General features: G+C 53.7%; 1 long non-coding RNA gene across 1 annotated transcript in view; it reads right to left on the bottom strand.

Annotated features, from left to right (window-relative positions):
• The window catches only part of LOC140392399 (uncharacterized), a 49,355-nt gene that overhangs the window by 9,808 nt on the left and 17,542 nt on the right, over positions 1–22,005 (bottom strand). The gene's annotated exons all lie outside the window — the stretch shown is intronic.

Genomic DNA, 22,005 nt, shown 5'->3' with positions numbered 1-22,005 from the left:
ATACACACTCATACTTACACATACACAGACTCACATGTTCTCATACACACACAATTAAACTCACACACACTCACACACACACACACACACATAGCTGGATTCTCCATCAGCCAACGCTGCAATCGCGAACCGCAATCAGGTAGAGAATTCGGCGTCAGCCAAAAATTGAGGTTGGTGCCGGGCGGAAGCCATGCCTCGATAGCGGCGTGGACGCATTCCACGCCCCGCGCCGGCATGGGGATGCAAATTTTACAGCTAAGGCCGTTGGCATCTCATTAACAGGCCAGACTCGGTAATATCCGGCCTCCCGCGATGCACCGCCTCAGCCAGGCAGAAATAACAATGGCGCGGTTCGCTTGTGGTATTTAAAAATGCGGACCCCTGCCACCCCCCCAGGAACCCCCAGACCTCAGCTGCCCCATCAACAGACATTCGTGGCATAGCACAGCCAGTGTCCACCAGGTGTTGGCACCCCTCAGTGCACCCATCTGTGAGTTTGCCCCACTGCACAGGATGCAGAAGGTAGGGGGTGCCGAGTGCACCCCGAACAGTGGTCGCATGCACCATGGCATTTGCCGAGCTCCCTGGCACACCGCCCTCCTCCCAGTAGCACTACCAGCCATCCCACCCCGCAGGAATACTGGCCGGCACCAGGCCCGGCTTGCCCACTGTGCCCCTACTCCCATTCACCCTGACCCAGGACAGGTAGGCACAACCCTTGCATCATGCAGAGGACCCATGGCATACTACAGCTGCAGTCCCAATCTGTGCCCCACCCCCAGCTCACCCCCGTCCGTGGTTTCTGCCCACATGGAAGCCGCCACGCATGGTGCCCCCCCCCCCACCCCCTCCCCTACAACCAGGTTGTACCTTGACGGCACGGTAGCATGCAGCCCACCCAAGGAAGGCACCCACGGTAGACCTCACAGGAGGGTGCATTCGTCTTGGCGTGCTCGGCGGTTCCCAATACCTTCAAGGCACCCTCCCCCCCGGGTGAGGGATTGGCTCTTCGGGGACAGGGTTATCCGCTGCGGCCGTAACTGATGATGCGTATCCGGACGTCGCAGACCGACGTGGAGAACAGCTACAAAGATGTCCATGCAGTGACCAGGGGCATCAACGAGTGAAGCATCGGCGTCCTCACGATGGCGCTTCAGGTGCCTGGAGCGCTCTGAAGGGGTCCCTCCAGTACAGCGGTGGGCAGGTCTCCCGCATTGTTGTGGCCTGCTGCCTGCTCCACAATGTTGCACTGCAGAGGGGTGTCATGTTGGAGGAGGAGGTGGAGGAAAGGCATGCCTCAACTTATGTGGAGGATGTGGAAGAGGGCCAAGATGGGCAGGATATGGGGCCCGGCCAGGCACAGAAGGCCTCACAATGTGTGCACCTGGGCTGCCGTGCATGGGACCGTCTAATCACCACCAGGTTCACCGACTAGGGGTCCTGGCTCCGGCAGCCCTACCATCCTGTCCCACCCTACCCCACATTCCCACCCTCTCCAAAAAAAACTTTTTCACCCTCCCTGCACCCCCCCATCACCACCGTACCTGTCCACTTTCCCTGCACCCCCCTACCCCATGCTGCTCCATACCTTCCTCACTGCGGGGTGCTGACCCTTGGTTGGTATCATCAGCGGGTCTGGTCCATGGGATGGAGGATGATGACAATCAGCTCTGTGATGAGCTCTGGTGGCTCCGCAGTATCTGACAATGTCTGACTCCCGCCCCGATGACATACTCCACTGCCCTGCCGGATGATGCCTGCATGCATGCTAGCCATTCCATTGCATGGGCCCACAGCCATTCTCGGGGGGGCGAAGGGGATGGCGGGGGGGGAGGAGGGGTGCGGGGGAGTGGGGCTGGAATCCGGGAAGGTTGGGGAATGGGGGGGAGGAGGTGAGCGATGATGGGTCACGAACTGGGTAGGCCCACCACACAAGACCACACCACCCCCACCCCCATCAACCCAACCGGCACACCCCTGAACCCAGCCCAGCCCATTCCCAAACCCTACGGACAGAGGGACAAGGCATTTTGGAGCGTCAGGAAACAGGTGTTTATTGGTGGCAACTTAACTGATGTCTTACTTTCTAGCCGTACGGGCCCTAACTCTTCAACTTGGTGGGTCCCCAGACAGTACATCAGGAGTGGAGGCGGCCTGCAGTGATTCCCGCCCTGTGACCTGGGTCCCATTTGGCGGTTGTCCTCTGCTGCAACCAGGCCTGGATGGGCTCAGCAGTTTTCTGCGTGTACCATGTTCTGCCCGCTGCCCATCAGGTGCGCCAGGGACAGGTAGGACAGCACCTCCCCTGCAGGAGTCAACAGCACGGCCCCTATCACCTTTTCTTCCTCCTCCCTCGAAGTGCCCGTTACTTCTTGGGATGGGGATGCAGCTGGAGTGAGCTCCGTGAGCTCCGCTGTCACTTGCTCTACCAGTCCTGGAGACCTGCTCTCGCCTTGACCAGGGTCTCCATGCTCGCGGCCATGGAGCACAGGGTCTGTGCCACTTCACTCAGTGACTGTGCCAGGTCCCTCTCTGTCTGTTTCAGGTCAGCCAGTACCAGGAAAATTCTGGCTGGGCCACAGCAATGTCCTTGTTGCTCTGGTACATGACTGCCTGTGACAGGATTGCCTTGTGTTGTGCCTCAGCCACCGCCCGCACAGAGTGCCCCAGACCTTGGGCATCCTGACCCATGGCCGATACCTTTTCACTCAAAGCCTCCAGCGCGGATGTCAATCATACGGTGTTGGCCCAGGTGGCATTCATGGTTGGCACTGCCTCTGCCCCTGCAGACAGCTGGACTCCTCCAGCTGCACCTGCAGGCACTGGATGGTTGCTGACACCCCCTCATTTAGTCCCAGGTTCTGCGCCTGCATATCCAGCATTGTTATGACCGTCCTTTCCAGAAGCACGAGTAGTCCCTGGGATCGGGCCGCAGTCCGACCGTCCGCCCCCTCGAGGGCTCCTATCTCCAGCTGTACCGCTGCATGTGTGTGGTGCGCACCGGATAGTGTCCCAGGAGCCTCTTCACTAAAGTGTCCAACCGAGGTGAGTGTCTCTGGGCTGGTGGAGGGTGTCAGTGACGGCAGTGATGGGAAGTCAATGTCGTCCTTGGATGTGTTTTCCAGGGTGTCACGGGGTTGTGGGGGAAGGGGGAGCGTGGGACCCCGGGCAGTCCTGCCCCGTCGCCCTGTGGGTCGCAGGGTTGTGGCTGGGAACACCGGGAGGTGACCCTGCAAGACAAAAGAGAAGACACATGGTTAGACTACGGGTGGGCGTGCTTTGGGGGAGGTGTGACTCACGTGCCATAGGCGTTGAGGCGCATTGGGGCTCACTTGGTTGTGCCATGCTGAACTCCACCTCTGCGACAACCCACTCTCCCAACCCACTGACGAGCCCCCTCTGGTCTTTTCCCACTCCCTGCGGTTGTAGGCCACCTACTCCTGGGCCGACAGATAATCCACAGTACGAGACACCCGGACGCGGGCAGCAGAGTGTGTCCGCGGCTGGTGGCCTGTGTGCACAGCAAGCAGTATGGGTGTCGGCCTGTGGTGCAGAGTGGGAAGCGAGGGGGCTCCTGGTCGGTGGGGTGCTTTCACCGTCTGGGGGAGTGGGGGGGATGCGAGGTGTAGGGCAGTGGCATGTAGGGCAAGATGGTGCCAAGGGCTCGGAGGTGGTGATTCAGCATGTCTGGCTAGAGGGTTGCCCTCGGCAAGCCCTGCTTGCCGGTCCGCCTGCTGGGGGTCCCATAGTGGTGGGGGTGGTGGAGCGTGTGGGACAAGAGTGGTACCAGGGGCACGGTGCTGCCGGTGACTCACTTTGGCCACCCTGAGAAGGTCATGCAGCTTCTTCCGGCACTGCTGCCTGGTCCTGGCAGTGGAGCCCATGGTACCTGCAGTCAGGCTCTGTTAACGTTGGCGGGTGGCAGCCTCCCACCCTGGGGAACAGGGTGTCCTAGCTCTCCTTCACGGAATCCAGCAATGTCGCCAGCTCTGCATCTGCGAATCTTGGGGCCGCTGTCCCGGGTGGCATTTTCTTGTCTGCAATGAGAGTGTGTGGGGAGTGGAGTGGAATGCTTATATGCATCTCCAGCTTGTCAGCCTCTCCAGTGCCAATCACAATCCGTGCCGGGGGCTGTTGGAATTGCACTATTTCCACAGGCGCACGGGCTGGACCATCAGCATGTCCTGAATTGCTCCTGCAGTCGCTCCCACATCGTCAAACTCACACATATACTCACCCGCACACACACTCACAAATATACACACTCACACACACACGAACATGCACACTCTTTCACACACACACACTCCCATACACCCACACACACACTCTCTCACACACATACACACTCACACAGACACAAACACACACACTCACACATGCATATCCTCACACACACACATACAAACACTCACACACACACTCACACATTCACACATTCACAGAAACACTCATGCATATTTCACTCACACACACTCGTAACCTCGCACACTCACATGTACACTCACACACACTCATTCACAGACACACACACTCACACACACACTCACACAAATGCACTCACAAACACATATATACTCACTGACACCACTCATAAACATAGGGCAGCACGGTAGCATTGTGGATAGCACAATTGCTTCACAGCTCCAGGGTACCAGGTTCGATTCCCGGCTTGGGTCACTGTCTGTGAGGAGCCTGCATATTCTCCCCGTGTGTGCGTGGGTTTCCTCCGGGTGCTCCGGTTTCCTCCCACAGTCCAAAGATGTGCGGGTTAGGTGGATTGGCCATTATAAATTGCCCTTAGTGTCCAAAATTGCCCTTCGTGTTGGGTGGGGTTACTGGGTATGGGATAGGTGGAGGTGTGGACCTTGGGTAGGGTGCTCTTTCCAAGAGCCGATGCAGACTCGATGGGCCAAATGGCCTCCTTCTACACTGTAAATTCTATGAAATCTATACACACACTCTTACACATACACACCAAACAAACAAACACACACTCCCACACACGCTCACAAACATACACACAAACCCACAGATACACTCATCCACACAGACACGCACTCATACACACACCCATACAAACACACGCTCTCACGCACTCACGCACACAGTGATACAGACTGAAACATACACACACTCACACACCCTCATACACACATGAAAAATGAAAATCGCTTATTGTCACAAGTAGGCTTCAAATGAAGTTACTGTGAAAAGCCCCAAGTCGCCACATTCCGGCGCCTGTTCGGGGAGGCTGGTACAGGGAGTGAACACGCGCTGCTGGCCTGCCTTGGTCTGCTTTCAAAGCCAGCTATTTAACCCTGTGCTAAACCAGCCCCACATACAGACATCTGGGGCAAAATTCTCCCCCAACGGCGCGATGTCCGCCGACTGGCGCCCAAAACGGCGCCAATCAGACGGGCATCGCGCCGCCCCAAAGGTGCGGAATGCTCCGCATCTTTGGGGGCCGAGCCCCAACATTGAGGGGCTAGGCCGACGCCGGAGGGATTTCCGCCCCGCCAGCTGGCGGAAATGTTTGTTGCCCCGCCAGCTGGCGCGGAAATGCGGCGCATGCGCGGGAGCGTCAGCGGCCGCTGACAGTTTCCCGCGCATGCGCAGTGGGGAGAGTCACTTCCGCCTCCACCATGATGGAGGCCGTGGCGGAGGAGGAAGGGAAAGAGTGCCCCCACGGCACAGGCCCGCCCGCGGATCGGTGGGCCCAGATCGCGGGCCAGGCCACCTTGGGGGCACCCCCGGGCTCAGATCGCCCCGTGGCCCCCCCAGGACCCCAGAGCCCGCCCACGCCGCCTGGTCCCGCCGGTAAATACCAGGTTTAATTTACACCGGCGGGACAGGCAATTTCTGGGCGGGACTTCGGCCCATCCGGGCCAGAGAATTGAGCGGGGGGTCCCGCCAACCGGCGCGGCCCGATTCCCGCCCCCGCCCAATCACCGGTACCGGAGACTTCGGCGGGGGCGGGGGCGGGATTCACGGCGGCCAACGGCCATTCTCCGACCCGGCGGGGGGTCGGAGAATGACGCCCCTGGAGCGGGATTCTCCGACCCCCTGCCGGGTCGGAGAATCGCCGGGGAGCGGCGTGAATCCTGCCCCTGCCGGCTGCCGAATTTTCTGGCTTTGGCAGCGCCCCCCCCCCCCCCCTCCGGCGATTCTCCGCCTCGAGTGGCCGCCCGTTTTTTTGCCAGTCCCACTGGCGCAAATTAGAGTAGGTCCTCACTGGTGGGACCTGGTGGCGCGGGCGGCCTCCGGGGTCCTTGGGGGGGGCAAGGGGGGATCTGGCCCTGGGAGTTGCTCCCACGGTGGCCTGGCCCGCGATCGGGGCCCACCGATCCGCGGGCGGGCCTGTGCCGTGGGGGCACTCTATTCCTCCGCGTCGGCTGCTATTCCTCCGCGATGGGCGACGCGGAGATGAGCCCCCCCCCCACCCATGCGCTGGGATGACGCCTGCACACGCTGGCGCTCCCACTCATGCGCCAACTCGCGCTGGCCGGCGGAGGCCCTTCGGCACCGATTGGCATGGCGCCAAGCCCCTTCTTCCCCGCCGGCCGGCGTGGCGCAAACCACAATACGCACAAATGCACAATCACACATACACTCACACACAGAAGCACCCTCACTCACACAGACTTACATACACTCCTACACGCACACACTCACAAATACGCACATGGACTCAAGCATACTCACACACACACTCACGCATACACACATACAAGTTCACACTCACAAACACACCACACTTGGTCAAATACACACTCTCACACATCCACACACACTCACATATATATTTGCACACACAGGGTGTGATCTAATGGAAATCTTTCTAAGTGTCATTCCAGGCGGATTTGTCTGAGTTTGGCGTGGAGTTTCTTCCCGGCTCTGTCGGCGCATTCCTCACTGCGCGTTCGCACTGTAACCAATCACTATTTGTTGATGTACCATTGTCAATGTACTCTGTCATATATTCTTTTGTCTGCTATGTACGTACTGTGTATGTTCCCTTGCCCACAGAAAAATACTTTTCACTGTACTTTATACATGTGACAATAAATATCAATCAATCAATCACAACTATTCAACAACACTTCGTCACTTTTTTGGGCTAGCCCACACTTAGACACTGGGCTGGCCCACACTTCAAATTTTTTCCATCACTGGGAGGCTTAATCAGAGATCGGGCCGCCATTTTCAAAAGGTGCCTCGATCTCAAAGTGAGCTTGAGGGTCCCCATACCCTTCACCCATTAGCAGTGTCACCCCCCACACACATGGGCATTACACTACACCAACCCAAATGAGGACACCCCGCTGTAGAGTTGCTGAGGGGCCCCCCTTTTAAGGCCTTCCCACGCACCCTTTAGGACGGCCCTCTTTCAGGATCCCCACTCTTCAACCCCCCCTAATCTTCCGGAGGCCCCATCATGCCCCCCCTCATCCCTCCTTTGATGGGCACGGCCTCCCTCAGGCCCGAACCCTTGGCAGTGCTTTCTTGATACTTGGGCACTGCCACACTGGCAGTGCTCTGCCAGCTTGGAAGTGCCATTCAGACACTTACCAGTCTGGCTGTGCCAAGGTTCCCAGGTGCTAGGGGAGAGCCAGGGTGCCACCCTATCCTGTTCCTGACCACCCAGGGCCTTCCAATGGCCTGGGAGAGCGCCCAGATGCCGCTACGCCTCGTGCACATTGCGTGGAAGTTTGCATGGAGCAGTACTAATCGGCATCTGGCTGGGGTCCTCCTGGAGAGGCCAGTAATTGCCGGGAACCAGTTAGATCCAGCGTTGGCACAGTTAAGTAGGTTCCTAAACCCATTTAGCTGTGCGAGACTGGGTCCTGGATCCCACCGCCTCGCGAGACCGGCTGTCAGCGGAGGCCCCTCCTGTCATCCACCGGCTGCTTCCCGACCCCAGACCTTAACTCGAGTCCGCTGAATCGTGTCCCATGCTAGCTTTGTGAAAGTGGATTTTGACCTGTATTGGGCTTTGCTTAATTGGAGATCGAGAAAGTATAAGTAAAAAGGAGGTAGAGAAGGTATAAGTAAAAAGGAGGTAGAGAAGGTATAAGTAAAAAGGAGGAAAAGGTATAAGTGAGCAATGAAAAGTGTTTCCTTTTATTTTAACAATCGTTTAACTTAATTTCAAAGTTATATTCTGTTAATTTGTTTAATCCTCTATTAATAATAAAGTTTGTTTTGATGTAACATATCCCTATGTTTGGTGGAATCGCTCTTGGAGAAGTATCCTTTCTTTACAGTTGTACAAATGGATAAATTATTGGGGTTTCGCCCGGTTTCCCAACATTATTCGGGGTGGGGCTGGGTACTGCAACACCACCTTCCAATCATTAGGTTTCTGAGTTAAGAAAAGAAAGACCTGAACATATTTTCATGACCTCAGGTTGGCCCAAAGCATTTTATAACCAACTTCTTCAGGAGTGTAGCCAATGTTATTATGCAAGGAATGTTTAAATCAATGATGTGTCCCATATCCAGGATTTATTTTGTCCTTTCAATGGGACTTTCAAATAAATTGGAGGTTTAATCCTCAAAAGAATTATTTCAAGCAAGCCTCCCTTCAATATAATGGCATATGTTATTTTTCTATTATGAACTACTCAGTAGATTAGGGCAGGTTGCATAGTCTGGGCTCATATTCCCTTGAGTATAGAAGATTAAAGGGTCATTAATCAAAGTGTTTAAGATGATGAAAAGATTTGGTATGGGGAGCCCAGAACTGTGCATTTGAGCAAACTTGTCCAGGAAGCATTTCTTCGCACAAAGTTAAGTGGAAATCTGAAACTCTCTGCCCCAAAACGTGGTCAGGACTGGGGCCGGGATTCTCCATCGCAAATCCACCCTGTTACTGCTTCTAGCGAGAACAGACAATTTGGCGCTCATCCGGAGAATCCCGCTGCCATGAACGGACCGAGAATCCAGGGAGTCAATTGTCAAACTCAAAACTGGGATTGATAGATTTTTGGTGGGGAGGGATTTGAGGGCAACAGACCCAAAGCAGGGTAAGATTTTAAGGATGTCGAGCAATCAGCGCGTAACGTGCTGCCGACGACTCGTGAACTCCCACTGCCACTTAATGCTCAATTGAGCATTGTTTGGCAGTGGGTGAGACATCTCCCTTGGAAGGAGGTCCCGCCGATGAGAGGTGCCGGCCATCCCCGGCCAAGGCACAACGCTGCAGTGGCCAGAAACGGTACTGCAGTTCTCTGACTGGAACTTCGTCCCAGGACCATTGGAAAGGTAAGTCTCGGGGGTCTCAAGGAGGGTGGTGGGTAGGGGACACCTGTTTCAGGGGGGAGAGGTCAGAAGGGAGACAATCGCAACTGTGGCGGGGGGGGGGGGGGGGCGGGGGGGGGGCGCAGGGGAGAAGTAGAACCTGGAGCTTCAAAGTCTCAGAGGAGGCCTTCGGAGTGAGACAATGCCCCCCCCCCCCCCCCACTTCCCACCTGAGATGGGGAAACATTTTTTTCTCTGTTTCCCCCCCTACGTCTGCCCGCCAGCCTAAAAATTGAGGCTTGGTGGGATAAGGACCTTATGTGGCCATTAGGTGACCATCTTAGGGCCTTTATGGCTGAAAGGGTGGGTTTCCCACCTGAACCCCTGCCTACCCAAGTGTGATGTTGCCCATGGGTTTGAACAAGCAGGGGAAATCCCATCCATTCAATTTTAGCACTATCCCGCACCCCCCGTCCCCGTCCCCCATCTCAGGACCCCACCATGGGGGAAGTGTAAAATTCTGCCCGGTGTCGAGTTGCACATCAGTGATGATCTAATTAACTAGCAGAACAAGCTTATTATTCTTTAACAGGATGTTATTAATCATGTTAGAGGTATCGGATTACTCATTGCCCATCCATAGTTGCCCTTGAGAAGGTGGTGATGACTCACTTTATTGACCACTGAATGGCTTGTTAGGGCGTGTCAGAGTTAGTTTGGAGTTAACCACGTTATCGTGGGTTTGGCGTCAGACAGAGGCCAGACCGGATCAATGCAGCAGATTACCCCAATACCAAGCCTTAGTTTCTACATGGTGTTATGGGTCCGGGTTTGCAGAGCCCCAAAGTGTTTCATGGAGTTCAACGAACCCACAACCTTTAAGAGATTATGGTGTGGGAAGCACACGGCGTACTCTCCAGGTGTGATACAGCAGGAATGGTCAAATGGTTTTTAAAACAAAACAATATTTATTCTATGAACTCAAGTTAACCTTTTAAAAACAAACATTGAATATCTTAACACCCATTACTTCAAAGATAACGCCAAAAGACTACAACACTAAATAATCCTTCAAACTGTTCCTTTAAACATCCAAAAGACTTCAAACCTTCAAAATTTGGAACACATTAGGTTACATTCAATATATTTATAGTCTTTGGATTTCAGAAATCAACAGACCAGCTCTGTGATTCTTCCTGCAGCTCACAGCAAAACACACAGCCACTCCCAGCTGCCTTCTCAAACTGAAACTCAAAAAGGCAGAAGTGAGCTCGGCTCCCCCCACCCTCTGACATCACTTCAGTAATATGATCAGCTCCATTGCTTAAAGGTACATTGCTTAAACATCCATTTCTTAAAGGTACTCTCACATGACAATGGTATCACTCAGAGATTCAAGATCGGGCCAAATCAGGATGTAAAAGTTGGATCAGAAAACACAGGTACAAAACTAATATAGCGAGGCTTCAGAGTGATTGCTACAACCCTGGATCAATTCTGTTTTCATGCTGCTAGTTTAACCACGTGATTAATGCATCCTCCATTGCCAGACGCTGCAGTATCTTTGTTAACATTTGGAAAACAAAACATGGTTATTGAGAATGTATTTCTTTCTCTCCATTGAAAGGTTCAGAAGGGACTTGGCCTGTTTTCCAAATCAGTTAAATCCAGTCAAAATGGGTCTGAATCATTGGCATCCTCTTGGAATGACTGCAGTCCATGCCAGTCACAGCTAGCTGGGTAAAGCATTCAGTTACATTCCTTCTCTTCTAAATTATGTTTCTGGTTTAAAGGTAATAACACTTGAAAGATAAGCAAATACAAATAACCTTTTGAATCTGTTATGAGGAATTTTTGTTTGTTATGGAAATGTATGCATGCTGAGGAACACTTTGTGAACACCATGGCAGGCCCTGGGCCCACGAAGAAAGAAGTCCTGGAATCTTGGAGAATAAGAAAGGGAGATCACAAGGGGCAGGATCATTGGGGCAGTCCTGCGATCTTGGAGGCTGGAAAATAAGGGCTTGAATATTGAAGAGAATCCCAACAACAGGCAGTATTCTTTCTGTTGGCACAATACCCTGTCCCTTCCTCACTGGTTCCTCCATTGTCAGTCAGCTCCTTCTTTTATATTTCTGCCTTCAAATTTTTCTGGCATCTGGGTAATGCCCTTGAATGCAGAAGTGACCCTCAAATGGTCCCATTGTGCTACGAGTCTCTATGATTCAATCTCGCTATAGCCGAATCCCAAATCCCAGGCCTACCTGAAAGGCTGGTAAATCAGTGGCCCTGATAAATCTCCAAGGCGTACCATCCCTACATAATTTCATACTCAGTATGAACAGCACCATGGGTGAGCAGCAATATGTGCACACATCCTGTCAGCTGACACTTAATTATTTCCTGTTGTCACACCATTTCTGTCACAGCTCAACCTGTTGACTCATTCTAATCTCCTCTGCTTAGGTCCTGCATGCCGCACCTCAAAATTGAGCGACACTCTTGCTTATCCAGGTGAACTGGGTTCAATTCCGATCTTGGGGTCACTGCGTGTGTGGAGTCTGCACGCCCTCCCAGTGTCAAGGGTGGGTTTCCTCCGGGTGCTCTGGCTTTCTCCCAAAGTCCAAAGATGTGCAGCTTAGGTGGATTGGCCATGCTAAATTTCCCCTTCGTGTCCAAAGATGTTGGTTTATTGGGGTACGGGAATAATAATAATAATATTTATTGTTGTCACAAGTAGGCTCACATTAACACTGCAGTGAAGTTACTGTGAAAATCCCCTCGTCGCCACACTCCTGCACCTGTACGGGTACACGGAGGGAGAATTCAGAATGTCCAATTCACCTAACAAGCACGTGAATTAGACAATCTGAATTCTCCCTCAGGCTACTGGGGCAGTGGACCTAGGTAGGGTGCTCTTTCGGAACGTCAGTGCAGATGTAATGGGCCAAATGGCCTCCATCTGCACTGTAGGAATTCTATGATTCTATTCTATCTATCTGAGACGTCCCACTGGTGTCTCCAGGAGAGGTAGTGCTCTGGAGGTGTTCTGCACAGAACTTTGGAGCCCCCAACATGTAACCTCAAAATGCAACCCGCGACTTGCACCTGATGACCAAATTACCTCTTCCCCGCCATGATTCTCAGCACACAAATTTGTACATGCGTGGATGGACACCCTGCAATGGCAAAATCTGCAATTCCGAGAGTTGATAGGGATTATCTTCCAGGGCATGAAGCACTTATAAAATCATTTGTTGGGAGATTGTGGCTTAGTGGTAAGATCACTGGACCAGTAATACAGAGACCCAGGCGAATGTTGCGCCACAGCAGCCGGTGAAATTTAAACCCAATTAATAAATCGGGAATTGTAAATAATGGTAACCATAAAACTATCATCGATTGTTGTAAAACCCATCTGGTTCACTAATGTCCCGTAGGGAAGGAAATCTGCCATCCTTAATGTTGTAAGATGTTGTGAGTTGTTTGGATGAATCTCATGAAGAGGTTATCAGTCTTACATAGATAAACAATAAGTGTTTATTAACCACTAGTAGCTATATAGTTCTGTATAGTACAAGATCTAAGCTCGGAGCTGTCTCCATGCTTGCCTCTTACACACGTCTCTGAACAGTCCAGGTCTGCCCCCTCCACTCCGGGTATGTGTTCTTTTACATCACACTGTGGCCGGTGCTGTACCCAGCCCCACATTAATCATTTCTATGCCAGACCTTTATGCTATAGATACCTGGTCTGTGGCTCTAGATTGGTTAGCAAATTTCAAGGGTAATTAGGGATGGGCATCAAATGTTGGCCTTGCCAGCGATGCCCACATCCCATGAAAGAATAAATAAAAATATATAATTACCGATCCTGTGAGCATATTTATCTCAGCTGCTCCATGTTTCCCAACTGCTGGGGGGGGGGGGGGGGGGGGGGGGGGTTCAGCATCATATTCATTGCCCTCCCCACTGATAATCTTTAGATCACAATATACAGTGGACCAATATTCACTTGATTTAGAACAGCTCTTTCAATGTGTGTACAGACACTGACAGAATTAAAGCAGAGATGATTCTTGGGGAAACTTGAAGCCTTGCTATGAAATACCAGCTTCGGATTGCTGTGGAAATACTGGCGAGTTTGATTCTCTGGGACCACATTGAAGGATAAACAGATGGCGACAATATAATTTGATAGCTTCTTACCTTGGGGCTTTTGGGACCTAAAGATCAATGATAATTTCAGGACGGCGAGAGGTTTAAGCCAATTTGTGTTACACAAAGTTTCAGCAGGAGGTGCCAAGGTCCATGCACATTGATTTATTCCTCCTGATTTTTCGTAATACACATCATAAGAGAGGGTCTCTCAAAGTTACCTTGGCGACTTGTTGCAGTGATTTCCACAGATTGTACAGTGTGCACCTACCAGTGGTGGAAGAGAGGTGGCAGGAGTGCAATCAAGCACATTATTCTGCCCCAGATAGTGGTGAGATTCTTGAGCGTTATCGTGCCTGCACCCATCCAAGTGAGTGGTTACTCTGTGGTACACTTGTCGGCATCTTGTTGAAATATTTGGTTCGGTTAAGGTTCTCGTCAGTGGTAATATCCAAGATATTGGGCTGGATTCTCCGATTCTGAGGCTGTATCTCCACGCCAGCGTGGGAACGCTGGTGTTTTACACCAGAAAAAATGGCGTAGAACGGCCACCTATTCCCCATTTTGCTGGGGGCTAGCAGGATGGCAGCGTAGAGCACCCGGCTCTAGCTGCGATATGGCCCGGAGAATTGCCGGTCCGTGGCTACAATGTGCATGGCGGCGGCCTGCTGGGGCCACGCCGTGCAACATGGCGGCGGCCGCTCGCGGACCCGGCCCGCGAAATAGTGCCTCCCTTCGTCCGGCACGTGCACCACAATGCACCTCCGGCAGTACCCCCAACCACTGATGAAGTCCCCTCCTGCTGCGAATCAGCTCTCCCCCGACTGTGGTAGCGCTAGACTGAGTCTGCAGTCATCACGCCGAGTTCCCGACAAATGAGATAACACCCGACAGACGCCGTCAGGAACTCGGCCGGTCGGGGGCGGAGCATGGGGGGGGGGGGGCCTCAGGCACTGTCCTGAAGCCGTTGATACAACTAGAGTACGCCGCTTTGGAAGGGGAGGAGGATCGCGAAAGCGGCGCTGCCCCCGATTAGGTTGGGAACTATGATTCTTGGGCTGTTTCTCCGGAGAATCCAGCCCAATGTTTGGTGGTGGTGGAGATCTTGAAGGTTGGGGGAAAAGACTGGATATTTCCCACTTTGCAAAAGTCATCACCTGACATTTGCTTTTATTGTCTTTTCAATGCAAACACAGATTTTCTCCCGGTTCTGCTCCAGGCTGCCAGGAGCTGCTCCATTACTGGAAAAGTTATGAATGGAGTTAAACACTGTGGAGCTTTCAAGAGACAACCCCATTCCTATGCTGGAGACAGGTTTTGATGTTCCTTCGATTGTTCATAATAGGCAGAGTACAGACCGCAACCAGCCCGCGCTTACAAAACCCAAAACGAAAGGTCTGCTGTCAGATGTGATTCGGTGATTAGGCAGCACTTGCTAATAGCTGCACTAACAACCAATTAGAGATAATCAGTCGTGCATGCAACCTTGCTCATTTGCATGTGCTAGAAGTGACACACATTCATTCGCAGGGACCCATTCCCTGCAAGCAAAAGGAATATGTTCAAGACTTCCACCTTTTTGAATTACCCAGGAGCTTGGGCAGCCTAAAGTTCACCATTGCTTTCTCCATGGCAACATTTCAGCCAATCAGATTTGTCATTTTCCCCGTGGTGTAAATTGTTGCGATGGTTTGAAATTTGGTGTTCTTTCATTTGTCCTGATGAGTGCAAGACAAAAAATTTTGACAACACTGCATTGTTAGTTATTAGTAATTCAAGTATGGAGATAGCCTTGAGATACCTAGGGCTGGATTCTTCGTTTTTGGGACTAAGTCCCCAGGCCGTCATGAAAACTGTGGTCTTTTACGCCAGGAAAACTGGCGTCAAAAGGCCACAGATTCACCGTTTTGCAGGGGGCTAGCAGGCAGCTGTCGTGGAGCTCACAGCTCTAGCTGCCGATATGGCCCCCAGCACCTCCGGGTCAGAGGCCACGCATGCACACGGCAGCGGCTTCCAGCGGCTGCGCCGTGCTCAATGGTAGACTCAGCCCATGGACCTGAACTGGCAAAATAGTGCCCCGTATCGGCCGCTCACACGCCCTGGACCACCCGCACATATTGCCCCCAGCCCCGAATGAAACGCCCTCTGCTCGCCGATCGGCCCTCCCCCGACTGTGGCGGCCCCGGACTGAGTCTGCAGCCGCCTCGCGATAGTCCCATGAGAGGTCCACACCGTCGGGAATTCAGCCGGTCGGGGACAGAGCATCACAGGGCGGGCCTCAGGCAATGGCCTGAGGCGGTGGATAATCGGCTAGAGTACGGCGATTTTCAGAGGGCGGATAATTTGAAAACCGGCGCTGCTTCCAATTTTGGCGCCAAAACGGATTCTCTACCCTGTCGCTGAACGCGATTTCGGTGTCGGGGGGGGTGGAGAATCCAGCCCCTAATTTTTGTTTCTGTTGGCCATTTGAGCTGTGCTGAGTGAGGATTGAGGGATAAGGGAGACAAGTATCAGAAAGGACTGGGGCCACTGGCCAATCATTCCTCAGAGTCGCTCCCTGCCCTTCACCATAACTTTGCTGGAAGTGTGGCAGGGAACATGGGCTTCATTTTCAATTTAATATAGTGGGAATGCACATTCAGTCCAGGTTGATCTAATTTTGACAATGGCTGTGCTGCTGATGGATGCAACAAAAACAAGGCAAGATCTTAAAACTATCCAATTACTGAGACATTCAGTAAAGCAGCAAAATGATTGCAAATTGTTATTCACTCGACTTTGAAAGGAAATGGGACTTGGACGTAACAGTAAAAAGCCTCGATGTGTTTTTGCTCTGCAGGGTACCTGGAATTTTATGTTGAACGTAACTGGTATTATTCTTCATTGTCCAAAATGTAATTGCTCCAATTTATTTTGATGAGCGAAGCTTTATCTGACAGTTCCTGTGAACATGGCCCGGTGGAAATAAATCAGCTACACACTTTACTATCAAGGGTCTGTCAAGGCTAATGGGGAGAAAGGAGAGAAAGGAGGCAGGTGAGAAGAGGAGAAAATAGAGATCAAAGAGGATAAGAGCGAGCAAGAGCAACAAAGGGAGAAGGAGAGAGAGGATGAAGAGTGTGTGTGTGAGAGAGAGTAAAAACATGGAGCTGGGACACCCTCGTTTTTTTTCCTTCTTTATTATTTGCAGCTTTTAAAATGTTCTTCCTCAGGATTTGGGAGTCCCTGACTATCACAGTATTTATTGCCCAACCCGAATTTCTCTTGACAAGTGTGATGAGCTGCATTTTTGAACCGCTGCAGTCCATCTGGTGCACGTACACCGCTGCCATTTGGGAGGGTGTTCCAAGATTTTGACCCAGCGACAGTGAAGTAAGATGTGTGTGGTTCTAAGTCATTTTGGAGAGTGATTTGGAGGGGAGCATACAGGTAGTGGTGTTCCCATGTGTCTAATGTCCAACAAATGTAACAAATGTAACAAATGTTACTTGCCACTTATTAGAGGCTGTTTAGCACAGGGCTAAATCGCTGGCTTTGAAAGCAGACCAAGGCAGGCCAGCAGCACGGTTCAATTCCCGTAACAGCCTCCCCGAACAGGCGCCGGAATGTGGCAACTCGGGGCTTTTCACAGTAACTTCATTTGAAGCCAACTTGTGACAATAAGCAAATTTCATTTCATTCATGTCCTTGTTCTTCTAGGTGGTAGAGGTTAAAGGTTGGAAGGTGCTGTCTAAGGAACCTTGTTGTGTTACTGCAGTGCATCTTGTAGATGGTACACACAGCTGCCACAGTGTGTCGGCAGTGCAAGGAGTGAATGTTGTGAAATGGGTGCCAAGCAATCGGGTTGCTATGTCCTGTATGGTGTCAAGCTTCATCAGTGTTGTTGGAGCTGCACTTATTGAGGCAAGTAGAGAGTATTCAAGAAAGCTCCTGAATGATGCCTATAAGATGATGGGCAGGCTTTGAGGTGTCAGGAGGTGAGTTGCTCAGAGAAGAATTTCCAATTTCTGACCTGCTCTTATACCAAATCATTTATATGGCTGGTCTGGTACAGTTTCGAGTAATTCTCAGGATGTAGATGGTAGTGGGTTTCAGATTTGGTTATGTTACTTGCCACTTATTAGTCGAAGCCTTAATGTTGTCCAAGTCTTGCTGAAATGTCCACAAGTTGCTTCAGTATATAAGGAGCCATGAATGGTGGTGAATGTGTGCAAGATGTTGTGTGAGGTGATGGATTGAGTGGGGGTGGTATGGGTGGTGATGGCGTCGGTGGTGAAAGTGTCGGTGGTGATGGTGTCGGTGGTGATGGTGTGGGTGGCGATGGTTGGGTGGAGATGGTGTCGGTGGTGATGGTGTCGGTGGTGATGGTGTGGGTGGTGATGGTTGGGTGGGGATGGTGTGGGCGGTGAAGGTGTGGATGGGGATGGTGTGGGTGGGAATGGTGTGTGTGGTGATGCTGTGGGTGGTGATGGTGTGGGTGGTAATGGTGTGGGAGGTGATGATGTGGGCGGTGATGGTGTGGGTGGGGTTGGTGTGGGTGGTAATGGTGTGGGAGGTGATGGTGTGGATGTGGATGGTGTGGGTGGGGATGGTGTGGGTGGGGATGGTGTGGGTGGTGATATTGTGGGTGGTGATGGTGTGGGTGGTGATTGTGTGGGTGGGGATGGTGTGGGTGATGATGCTGTGGGTGGTGATGGTGTGGGTGGTGATGGTGTGGGTGGTGATGGTGTGAGTGGGGATGGTCGGGGTGGCGATGGTGTGGGCGGTGATGGTGTGGGTGGGGTTGGTGGGAGTGGCATTGGTGTGGGTGGTAATGGTGTGGGTGGGGATGGTGCGGCAGTGATGGTGTGGGTGGTGATGATGTGAGTGGTGATGGTGTGGGTGGTGATGTTGTGGGTGGTGATGGTGTGGGTGGGGAGGGTGGGAGTGGCAATTGTGTGGGTGGTTGGTTTGGCTGGTGATGGTGTGGGTGGGGCTGGTGTGGGTGGGGATGGTGTGGGTGGGGTTGGTTTGAGTGGTGATGTGTGGGTGGGGATTGTGTGGGTGGGGTTGGTTTTGGTGGTGATGGTGTGAGTGGTGATGATGTGGGTGGTGGTGTGGGTGGTGATGGTGTGGGTGGGGTGGTGCGGGTGGGGATTGTATGGGTGGGGTTGGTTTAGGTGGTGATGGTGTGGGTGGGGATGATGTGGGTGGGGATGGTGAGGGTGGGGTTGGTTTGAGTGGTGATGTGTGGGTGGTGTTGGTTTGGGTGGCGATGGTGTGGGTGGGGTTGGTTTGAGTGGTGATGTGTGGGTGGGGATTGTGTGGGTGGGGTTGGTTTTGGTGGTGATGGTGTGAGTGGTGATGATGTGGGTGGTGGTGTGGGTGGTGATGGTGTGGGTGGGGTGGTGCGGGTGGGGATTGTATGGGTGGGGTTGGTTTGGGTGGTGATGGTGTGGGTGGGGATGATGTGGGTGGGGTTGGTTTGAGTGGTGGTGTGCGGGTGGGGATTGTGTGGGTGGGTTTGGTTTGGGTGGTGATGGTGTGGGTGGGGATGGTGTGGGTGGGGATGGTGTGGGTGGGGTTGGTTTGAGTGGTGATGTGTGGGTGGTGTTGGTTTGGGTGGCGATGGTGTGAGTGGTGATGATGTGGGTGGTGGTGTGGGTGGTGATGTTGTGGGTGGGGTTGGTGGGAGTGCCAATGGTGTGGGAGGTGATGGTGTGAGTGGTGATGATGTGGGTGGTGGTGTGGGTGGTGATGGCGTGGGTGGTGATGGCGTGTGTGGGGATTGTGTGGGTGGGGATGGTGTGGGTGGGGTTGGTTTGGGTGGTGATGGTGTGGGTGGTGATGGTGTGGGTGGGGATGGTGTGGGTGGGGATGGTGTGGGTGGGGTGGTGTGGTTGTAGATGGTGTGGGAGGTGATGGTGTGGATGGGGTTGCTTTGGGTGGCGATGGTGTGGGTGTCAATGGTGTGGTTGGTGGTAGTCTGACAAGTGACTGTGTGGACTAACACGCCTTGAGCATTTCCAGTATAGGCAGTGATGGAGAGTGAAGAGATTGAGTGTGCTCGTGCCCAGTTTGGGATGGGAGAATTTGATGTTCCTGGCGGAGGGTGGTGGAGATGTTTGGCGTACGGGTAGCTGGAAAGAGTAAAGTTGCCGTATGTGCTCAGAGCATTGATATTCTCCTGTTGTTGAAACTTGTGATTTATTTTCACCTCCTTCTTCTGTCAACACCACAAACTATGTCGTATTCTGCCACTACTTATGGGTAGTACCAGATATGGGGTGGGATTCTCCGATAATGGGGCTAAATCTTGACGCCGTTGTAAACGCCGGAGCTTCTGGCCACTAGGAGCAGCGATCCTGTGCCGCACAAGGGGCCACACGGCACTGGAGCGTTTCACGTTTCTCCAGCTGCTGATAAGGGCCCCAACATGGCTGGTGCGGTTCCGCGCCGGCCCCCACGCAATATGGCGGAGCCCTACAGGGGTCCGGTGCAGACTAACATAGGCCACCCCCCGGAATTAGCCTGCCCGCCGATCGGTAGCCCCCGATCGTGGGCCTGGCCACCATGGAGGACCTCCCTGAGTCAGAACCCCCCACCAGGACGTCCCCCGCAGCCAGAACGCCGAGGTCCCGCCGGGTAGGACCACACATGAACAACGCCGGCGGGACTCGGCTGAACTAGGCGGGCATTCGGCCCGTCGAACCCGGAGAATCGCCAGGCCGACCAGCGCAACGGCGACCGCGCCGGTGCTATTGCCGCTGATTCTCCGGTCGGCAGAGAATCGGCGGCCCGGTGTCAGAGCGGCGTCACGGCATTCGCGAGCCCCCCCGAAGATTTACTGACCCAGCGCGGAATCGCAGAATCCCGCCAATGATCTGTTGAGATGATAGTCCTGGCAGTGAAAACTTTTTAATGGAGATAATCGAAAGATGGTTCTTGAAGATTTCCAGTGATGGGGCTGTGACTATTTCATTTGCCACCTTGTTCCATTGTGGGATTTTCCTCGGGAAGGAAGATGGTTGATACATGGGGCGAGATTCTCCGACCCCCCGCCGGGTCAGAGAATCGCCGGGGGCTGGCGTGAATCCCGCCCCCGCCGGTTGCCGAATTCTCCGGCACCGGATATTCGGCGGGGGCGGGAATCGCGCTGCGCCGGTTGGCGGGCCCCCCCCCGCGATTCTCCGGCCCGAATGGGCCGAAGTCCCGCTGCTAAAATGCCTGTCCCGCCGGCGTAGATTAAACCACCTACCTTACCGGTGGGACAAGGCGGCGCGGGCGGGCTCCAGGGTCCTGGGGGGGGGCGCGGGGCGATCTGGCCCCGGGGAGTGCCCCCATGGTGGCCTGGCCCGCGATCGGGGCCCACCGATCCGCGGGCGGGCCTGTGCCGTGGGGGCACTCTTTTCCTTCTGCCTTCGCCACGGTCTCCACCATGGCGGAGACGGAAGAGACTCCCTCCACTGCGCATGCGCGGAGATGACGTGAGCGGCTGCTAACGCTCCCGCGCGTGCGCCGCCCGGCAATGTCATTTCCGCGCCAGCTGGCGGGGCACGAAAGGCCTTTCCTGCCAGCTGGCGGGGCGGAAATAGGTCCGGCGCGGGCCTAGCCCTTCAAGGTTAGGGCTCGGCCGCTCAAGATGCGGAGAATTCCGCACCTTTGGGGCGGCGCGATGCCGGACTGATTTGCGCCGTTTTGGCACCGGTCGGCGGACATCGCGCCGATTACGGAGAATTTCGCCCCAGGTGCGGAGCATCGGGGAAGGGTGCTCAGGTGACGCCCTGAGGCCTTCCCAACGGCGTGCGGCCGTTGATGCCGATTTGGAGGGGGAGGAGCTCCTTACAAACAGCACCGCCTCCGATTCGGCCGTTAAACAGGGATTCTCCGCCCGACCGCCGAATACGATTTCGGCCAACGGAGAATCCCACCGTGACTGAATCGGTGATGTTCAATGACAATTGCTGTCATTCCCAGTTCAATCCACCAACTGTTAAGGGGCTAGCTCTGGCACCATGTGGAACACAACCAATTTCAATGAAAAACGGTGTCTGCTTTGCTGGATCAGGATTGACACTCGAGAGGCTGAGCTGCAGCCGCATATTAACGATCCACTGCCCACACACACCCATCCCAGGAAACAAGCTGGCACCAAGGAGAGTGGCACCACGGTTCAGCAGCACTGAGCTGGAAACCATACTAGACTCAGTGAAGGACCGATTGGCCTCCCTGTACCCCAGGGTGGGGAAGTGGTTGCCACCCTTTGACCTGCACCGCCATTAACGTTGTGGGCAGCATTGCTAGCACCGGACAGCAGTGCCAGGGTGAGGAAGCAGAACCTCTGCCGATGGCACTAACCCCCGTCCCACACACCTGTAACCCCCCCCCCCCCCCCCCAGCCCACACAGGGGGGCGCGAGCGAACCCCCATCCTGTGCCACCTGCCAGCTCCCATTCCGGCTGCCATGGCTGGGTGCCCTGGCCATGGAGGCCACCAGCCACCCATCCCCTGTGCTGCATGCATCTGACTGACTCACACTGTGCATTTTCTGCCTCTCTCCACCCTCAGGAGAAGGTGGTGCACAACCGCCCCGAGCGGGAGAAAAGCCGAGGGGGAACTGCTGGGC

The sequence above is a fragment of the Scyliorhinus torazame genome, chromosome 16 (genome assembly GCF_047496885.1).
Source record: "Scyliorhinus torazame isolate Kashiwa2021f chromosome 16, sScyTor2.1, whole genome shotgun sequence".
Lineage (NCBI taxonomy): Eukaryota > Metazoa > Chordata > Chondrichthyes > Carcharhiniformes > Scyliorhinidae > Scyliorhinus > Scyliorhinus torazame.
The sequence above is the reverse complement of the archived record's forward strand: the minus strand, read 5'-3'. Positions and strand labels throughout refer to the sequence as shown.